This window comes from Eptatretus burgeri, chromosome 13 (genome assembly GCF_056783735.1).
Source record: "Eptatretus burgeri isolate ZD-2024b chromosome 13, Ebu_testis_v1, whole genome shotgun sequence".
Taxonomy (NCBI): domain Eukaryota; kingdom Metazoa; phylum Chordata; class Myxini; order Myxiniformes; family Myxinidae; genus Eptatretus; species Eptatretus burgeri.
In genome coordinates this window covers 76,912,297-76,920,440 of record NC_140973.1, presented here as the reverse complement: position 1 = coordinate 76,920,440, position 8,144 = coordinate 76,912,297, and the positions used below count along the sequence as shown (strand labels likewise).

The following is an 8,144-nucleotide window of genomic DNA, read 5'->3' as shown; positions in this document are numbered from 1 at the left end:
CCTTCCAAATTTTTCACCTTTTGCTGCCTTGTAGCCTGGAATTAAATTGCATTAAATCAGACTTTTTCCACCTTTATTTACACATCATAACCCACAACTTCAAAGTGAAAAACAAATTTTACAAATTTCAGAAAATTTATTAAAAATACAAAACTAGAATATCTTACTTGGATAAGGGTCCCTTATAACAGCAATTGTAAATTATCTCAGGTGTAACCACTCACTTTCAAAATCACACACCAAGTTAATTGGCCTCCACCTGTGTTAAATTGTAGTGATTCTGGTTATTTCAGAAAAAAAAAAAATCACCTGTTCCTGGAGGTTTCCTCTGCTGGGTCATTCATTTCACAGCAAAGACTCAACTATGAGCACCAAGGAGCTTTCAAAAGACCTCCAGGATAAAGTTGTGAAAAGGCACAGATCAGGGGGATGGGTAAAAATATTTCCAAGGCCTTGAATATCCCTTGGAGCACAGTCAAGACGATCATAAAGAAGTGGAAGGCATATGGTACCACGAAGACCCTACCTTGATCAGGCCGTCCCTCCAAACTGGATGACCAAGCAAGGAGGAGACTGATCAGAGAGGCCACCAAGAGGCCAATGGCAACTTTGAAAGAGCAACATGCCTTTATGGAAAAGACGAGTCACTATGTGCATGTAACAACATCCCAAGCACTCCACAAGTTTGGCCTGTACGATAGGGTTGGAAGATGGAAGCAGTTACTTCAAAAATGCCCACTTTGAGTCATGTTTGAGGTATGCAAAAAAACCACTCCTGAGATTCTGAAGTTTTGTGGTCTGATAAAACCAAGATGCAACTTTTTGGCCTAAATCCAAAACGTTATGTTTGGCACAAACCCAACACAGCACATCACCCAAAGAACACCATCCCAACTGTGAAGCATGGTGGTGGCAGCATTATGTTATGGGGATGCTTATCATCAGCAGGGACTGTGGCACTTATCAGGATAGAAGGGAAAATGGATGGAGCAAAATACAGAATAATCCAAGAGAAAAACCAGCTGCCATCTGTAAGAAGGTGAAATTGGGATGGAAGTTCACCTTTCAACATAACAACGACCAGAAGCACACAGCCAAAGCTACAATGGAGTGGCTCAGGAACAAAAAAAGATAAATGTCCTTGAGTGGCCGAGTCAGAGCCCCGACCTAAATCCAATCGAAAATCTATGGCATGACTTGAAGATCACTATCCATCAACGCTCCACACAACTTGACTGAGCTTGAACAGTTTTGTACATAAGAATGGGGAAATATTTTCCAATCAAGGTGTGCAAAGTTGGGAGAGAACTATCCCAACAGACCCACAACTGTAATTGCTGTCAAAGGTGCTTCCACCAAGTATTAACTCAGGGGAGAGGACACTTATCCAACCAAGATATTCTAGTTTTGTATTTTATTGCATTTTATGAAATTTGTAGAATCTGTTTTTTACTTGGATGTTGTGGGTTACGATGTGTATAAAAGGTGGAAAAAGTCTGATTTAATGCAATTTAATTCGAGGCTATAGGGCAACAAAAGGTCAAAATTTTGAAAAGGGGTGCACACTTTCTATGAGCACTCTGATGTAATCACGTGTATTTCACAACGGATCCTCCATCCCCCACCCCAAACCATCACCATCGATCGACCAGGCTTGTTTTCAAACACCATCGACTGGGTGTGTTTTCCTCTCCATCACCATTGGCTCGGCAGATTATCAGCCCTTCTTGGATGCTACTGTCGTGGCCAAAGGTATTGGAACCCTTGCACTTTTTTTTCAAATAATGCACCATTTCTTCCAGAAAATTGTTGTAATTAAAAAAATATTTTGGTATCCACATATGTATTTCTTTGGTTTGCAGTGGAACAATACAAAAAAAAAGCAGAAACAAATGACTAAATTTGAGCTTATTCCACACAGAAATCCGAAAATGGCCAGACAATATTATTGGCACCTTTTAGAAGTTGTGAGAAGTTATTATATTTCAAGCAGGTGATTCTCCTTTACTTTGGAATTGAACTCACAAGTGGTGAGTTGAGGGTGGTGCAATTAAAAAAAAATCACTCATTCAATCATTTCAAATAGAGAAAAGGAGTCATTCTGCTGTTTTGTGTCAGTATGTGTTTTTTGTGTCAGTATTCTCCAATGAGCATGGAGAAAAATAAAACCAGAGAATTGTCTGAGGATGTCAGACACAATATTGCAGCCAAGCATGGACATTTTCTAGGCTACAAGTCCATCCTCAGAGACCTTCATGTTACTGTGTCCACCATACGCAATATTATCAGGAAGTTTAAGGCCCATGGCACTGCAGCCAAACTCCCTGGATGTGGCCACAAGAGAAAACTTGATCGAAGATTGCAGCGAAGGATTGTTCGAATGATGGAGAAAGCACCTCGATGAACTGCCAAACAGGTTCAAGCTGACCTTCAGACAAGGTACGACAGTTTCAACTCGCACCATCTGTCGCCAACTCAATGAAAGAGGGTTCTCTGGTAGGAGACGCAGGACCCTACTGCTGAGAGAGACATAAGATAGCCCGACTGGAGTTTGCCAAAACACACCTGAACAATCCAAAATCCTTCTGGGAGAATGTTCTTTGGACAGATGAGACCAAATTAGTGCTTTTTGGTGAATCACATCATCTCTATATTTTAAGAAAACAAAATTAGAAGGGGAGAGCACATACCTCCACCATGTAATGCCTGATCCACGAGAACATATCGGGCCAATACATTTTGAAACATGATGCTATATATTGTTTTTGACCCGATCTCTCAATGATGAAGAATCACTTTAAAAATTAAATAATTCTCGTATCCAGATCCGGATTCAGATCTTCACAAAGATCGAATCAATTTGTTATGGTCACACACCCAACCTGTCCAAGTTTCATCCGAATCCTTCCACAACTTTTTGAGATATCATGCTATATACTGTATATGAATTTAGCCCCATCTCTCAATGGTGAAGAATCACTGAAAAAAATTCTCGGATCCGGACGCCGATTCGGATCTTTATCAAAATTGAATCAATTCTTCCTTGTCACACCCCAAGCTGCCGACCGAATTTCATCCCGACCCGTCCACAATATTTTGAGATATCCTGCACACAGATGGACAAACGAGAAGACGATGTCGTGCAGAGCACGATACTTGCAAAATCCATAAAACAAATTTGACCTCAAAGAACAATTGGTGGTTGAATTCAATGACCAAATATGCAACTCCTCTTCCAACTCTCAAGTCAATCGGATTAAAATTGACAATTTTAGAAATTCGGTCGATGTTGACCTCAAAAAGAAATGGCTTGTTTTATTCTGTGACCTGAAATGCAAATCCTCTTCAAATTTCAAGTCAATAAGATGAAAATTGAGGATTTTAAAAAATATCACTTTAGTTCTTGACCTTGGGCCTATGTTGACCTTTTGGTCTATGTTGACTTCAAAAATAATTCGCTGGTTGCATTCCATGACCTGAAATATAAATCCTCTTCAAATTTAAATCAATCAGATACACATTGAGAATCTTAGAAATCTCAAAGTTGTTGACCTTGAACCTATGTTGACCTTTTGGTCAATGTCGACCTCAAAAATAAATGGCTGATTTAATGCAGTGACCTGAAATATAAATCCTCTTCAAATTTTAAGTCAATTGGATGAAAATTGAGGATTTTAGAAATCTCACCAAAGGTGTTGACCTTTGGCCCATGATGACCTCAAAAACAATAGGCTTCTTCCTTATGACAAACTATATCATGTGGTGAAATTTTGTGAGGATCGGTTTAAAATTGTGACCTGGAGGCGATAAAGAGACAAAAAAAAAAAGAAAAAAAGACGACGTCATGCAGAGCACGATACTTGCAAAATCCATGAAACAAATTTGACCTCAAAATAATTGGTCGTTGAATTCAGTGACCTGATCTGCAAATCCTCTTCAAATTTCAAGTCAATGGGATGAAAATTGAGGATTTTAGAAATATCTTCTTTGTGGTTTACCTTGAGCCTATGTTGACTTCAAAAATAATTGGTTGGTTGAATTCCATGACCTGAAATATAAATCCTCATCAAATTTCAACTCAATCAGATGAATCTTGAGGATTTTAGAAATCTCAAAGTTGTTGGCCTTTGGCCTATGTTGACCTTAAAAATAATTGGTGTTTGAATTCAGTGGCCTGAAATACAAATCCTCTTCAAATTTCAAGGCGATCGGATGAAAATTGAGGATTTTAGAAATACCACCTTCGTTGTTGACCTTGGGCAGATGTTGACCTTTAAAACAATCAGCTTCTTCTTTGTGACAAACTTCACCATGTAGTGAAGTTTCATGAGGATCGGTTAAAATTTGTGACCTGTAGGCGATAAACTGACCTGTAGGCAATAAATTCTGTCAGTCAGTCGACAGACAGAATAACAAAATCGACTAACCAATATACTTGAAAAATCTTCGATTTTGCAAGTAAAAACAAGCAAACAGAAAGGTGGTGAAAACAACCTCCTTCACCTTCGGTGGCAAAGATAATTAATGAAGCCTTCAAAGAGAACACCTTCCCTAAAGTCAAACATGGAGGAGGTTCACAGTGATGTTTTGGGGTTACTGTGCTTCCTCCGGCACTGAATGCTTTGCTTGTGTGCATGACGTCATGAAATCAGGAGATTACCAAAGCATTTTGGAGTGGAATGTTCAACCCAATGTCAGAAAGCTGGGTCTCCGAAGGTCATGGGTCTTGGAGCAGGACAATGACCCCAAACACACTTCAAAAAGCACCCAGGAATGGTTCAAGATCAAACAATGGACTGTTCTGAAGTGGCCAGCAATGAGTCCAGGTCTAAATCCCATTGAACATCTATGGGGAGATCTGAAAACAGTTGGGAGAAGGCACCCTTCAAATCTGGAAGAACTGGAGCAGTTTGTACAAGAAGAGTGGAACAAACTGCCAGTGGAAAAGTGTAGGAAGCCCTTGATTGTAGTTATTTTGTCCAAAGGCTGTGATACCAAATATTAAGTCTTGGGTGTCAATAATTTTATCAATGCCATTTCTTATTTTCTGATTTAAAAGGATCTATTAAGTGTTGAATCAAAAACAAAGGCTCTGTAATATTAACAGTGAAAGAAAGAATTGTGGAGACCAAATACTTTTGTCAATTTCAACTTATTTTTGGAGAAAATTGTGAGTTACTTGAAAAAAAGTGCAAGGGTGCCAATATTTTGGCCAATACTATGTAAAAAAAAAGTTTATACAGCCATCAACATGCAACTATTTAGTTTGATTTTGCATTTGTTTGGCAGAGGTCACACTCAACATTTTCTTTTAAGGTGGTCCCGACAGACCACTGATATACGTTTGTTGGTGGCCCACTTGCAGTTTTGGTGGTCCATGTACTCCTTTAGTGGAGATTAGACATGCTAATCTTTTAATGACTCAGGAAATTGCAGTGTTTGGCTGTGAATTGAAGCTCATCAACAATGAAGATCACCAAGACCAAGCCTTATTTCATATCGCAGAAAAATCAGTCCACAGATCAGTTCCTTTTATTTGTCAGTAATTGCCACAAAGCGTTTTGATTTAAAACAAACAAAAAAGGTAGTTTTTGAAGAAATTGGCAGTGTACAACATATATCCAATTGACTAACGTACTCAACTGTCATTGATCTTGGATTGAGTACAAAGAAAGCAAAAGATTTTTATGCAAGTCTTGAAGTCACTTTTGACAACTCAAGTTTTAATTAATAACCAGTAATTAATAACAAAACAAATAAATAGAATTATTAAAATCATCAATAGTCCATCCTTCATTGGAAATAAATATCAACATATTCCTTATATTCACTGTAATGTAACCAAGTTTGAATGTGAAATGCATCTTGATGTTTTGCCTCATGCATATTTATGCTCTGCCCATGTGTCGCATCATCTCCGCTGCAGCAGGCAAGAGTGACTCTTCACCGTTCTGGCAAGACGTGTGCATGTATCTGAAAAAGGCATAGTTTTTTTTAACAATACTGTTGGAGTATTTTAAGTTAAAGAAAAGGAGATTTGAAACTCTGCAAGTGTTGGTTAAACTAAACCATTAGACACAGGCCGTTCCAGGATATTCACCACTTTTCACTCAGTGCCAAAGATGAAAGGCAAAAGCACCGAGCATGTTTTTTTATTATTATTTCTTCAACTGCAGAAAATTGATTTCATTGGTGCTATGAGTATGCTGGTGATTTTTAAAAGAACCAAAAAACAATGTATATTTCAGGCTCTTGGAGGGAAGTGGGTGTTTGTGTTGTAGATGTGCTGCACTGATAGAACGTGAATGTCCAACAGCCAGCAGTAGCAAAGGAGTTGCACTTTGCAGCAAGAGAAGAGGTCAATTTTGAACAAAATAAAATAAAATGATCAAAATTTTTCATTATTCCACTTGTACTTGCACCACCAGTGATTTTGCTTACGTTTTCCCAATACCAGCTGTCAATAATGCTCCCAAAGGCACTCATTCGACACATCGTAGATAAATCAGCAATTGGCAGGGTCCAGCCATTATAGCCGACACTGCAAACCCGCTTCCTATTTTACATTTTGAACACGAGAACATGAATTGGAACACACACGTGCAGTTTAGCAGTACTTTGGATTAAAATTGTACGGAATCTCGTCCCAATCGCACATGCACATCTTGTAGTAAGGTAATTGTTTTAATACGTCTGCCTGTCAAACAAAATCGAAAATAATTTCAAACAGGAAAATTACTGTTTTTAAGAACATCATAAAGGACAAACAGGCACGAATAACTAATCTAATGCGCTAGATAGTGTAATGTAAAAAGACGCTGCATCGACGGTGGTAAACATCCAAGAAAGTTTTGCTCTTTTCTACAACCTTTAAAATCTTTGTTTTATCTCAACTGAATTGTATACTTGAACACTGCAGAACATAAATCGCCTTTTTGGAACTTCCAAAAACCTCCAGTTTTGCAGTAATTGGAAATTATGTCATTTGACACCATCTCGACCAATCAAATTTTCAGCTTGCTCTCAGTGTTGGGGATATCGAGATTCAGACAAAATGGTGGCTCGTAGGAAACGGTGCTCAGAAACGCAAAGCAAGCATTTAAAAAGTGTTCTATGAACCCTTTCCATGTCCTTTGTTTCAAGACTTCATGAGTGCAAGGTATTGCCTGGTGTTGGCTAAATGGTTAGGGTGGCGGCTTGGGATCCTAGGGTCCTCAGTTCAAGCCACGTTGGCTGCTGAATTAATACACCAGGGGGTTGACTCAGCCTGTCATCCTTCCAAGGTCGGCAAAATGAGTACCAGTGTGTACTGGTAGAGGTGCACTGCATCAGCGACACAATCGCGCTTCCAAGAAATGATAGCTAACCCGGCAGCTAAGCTGCCATACGCAAGAAGAAGAAAAAGAAGAAGAAGAAGAAGAGGGGAAGGTGTTCGATGAACTCTAGTTTTTTATTATATTTGGAAATCTCATGTGTATTTTGACGATTTTTTTTAACCGTAAAAAATAAGGTTTCTCCAAAGGTGCCAGCAAAGCATGTGAAGACCAGTGTGACCACTCCTTGGCTATTTTCACAAGATCTTGGCTATTCGTTGTTCACCTTGGCGGCTTGGTTTTCTATAGGTTTTCTTAGCATATAGGTCTTCTATTACCATCGCTTTTCCGAAACCTTGTGAATTCTTGGCTTTTTTAATTGGCTCCCTTGGCATTTATGAAAATGAGGAGTGGTCACACTGGTGAAGACTGACATTTTATATTTGCCAGCAATCAGGTTTTCAAAAAAGTGGGCCAACTTCCAAATGGAATTTCACTTTGACTGAACACTCCAAATATTGTTAGATGGAGTTTTAGTCATCATTTAATGCCAGCAAATGAGATCGAGATTCACAGCAACACCAATCCACAGCAGCTGTGATTGACACGAGTGGAGCATTCATTGGTTCTGCTTGCGCACCATTAAAGGGACGGTACAGAATTGCTTGTGCATCAAATTGCGTGGGTTTTCTTTTTTTTTTAACCACTTTTCTAAAGTATGCTGTAGGAATCGTACACACAAAAAAGACAATTGAGTAAATATATTTGTAATTCAATCTCGCCTTGACTTTTGTGATTTACTACATTTTGTTCCTTCCCCCATGTCAGATT

At 38.8% G+C, this 8,144-nt stretch overlaps 1 protein-coding gene across 19 annotated transcripts in view; it reads right to left on the bottom strand.

Moving 5' to 3' along the window:
• Window positions 1-5,514: 5,514 nt before the first annotated feature.
• The window catches only part of LOC147014835 (sodium- and chloride-dependent creatine transporter 1-like), a 115,896-nt gene continuing 113,266 nt past the window's right edge, over window positions 5,515-8,144 (bottom strand). For all 19 annotated transcript variants that reach the window (XM_085853175.1, XM_085853181.1, XM_085853184.1 and 16 more), the window contains one exon: window positions 5,515-5,973. The gene's annotated coding sequence lies outside the window, so the exon portion shown is untranslated. The remainder of the gene's footprint in view (window positions 5,974-8,144) is intronic.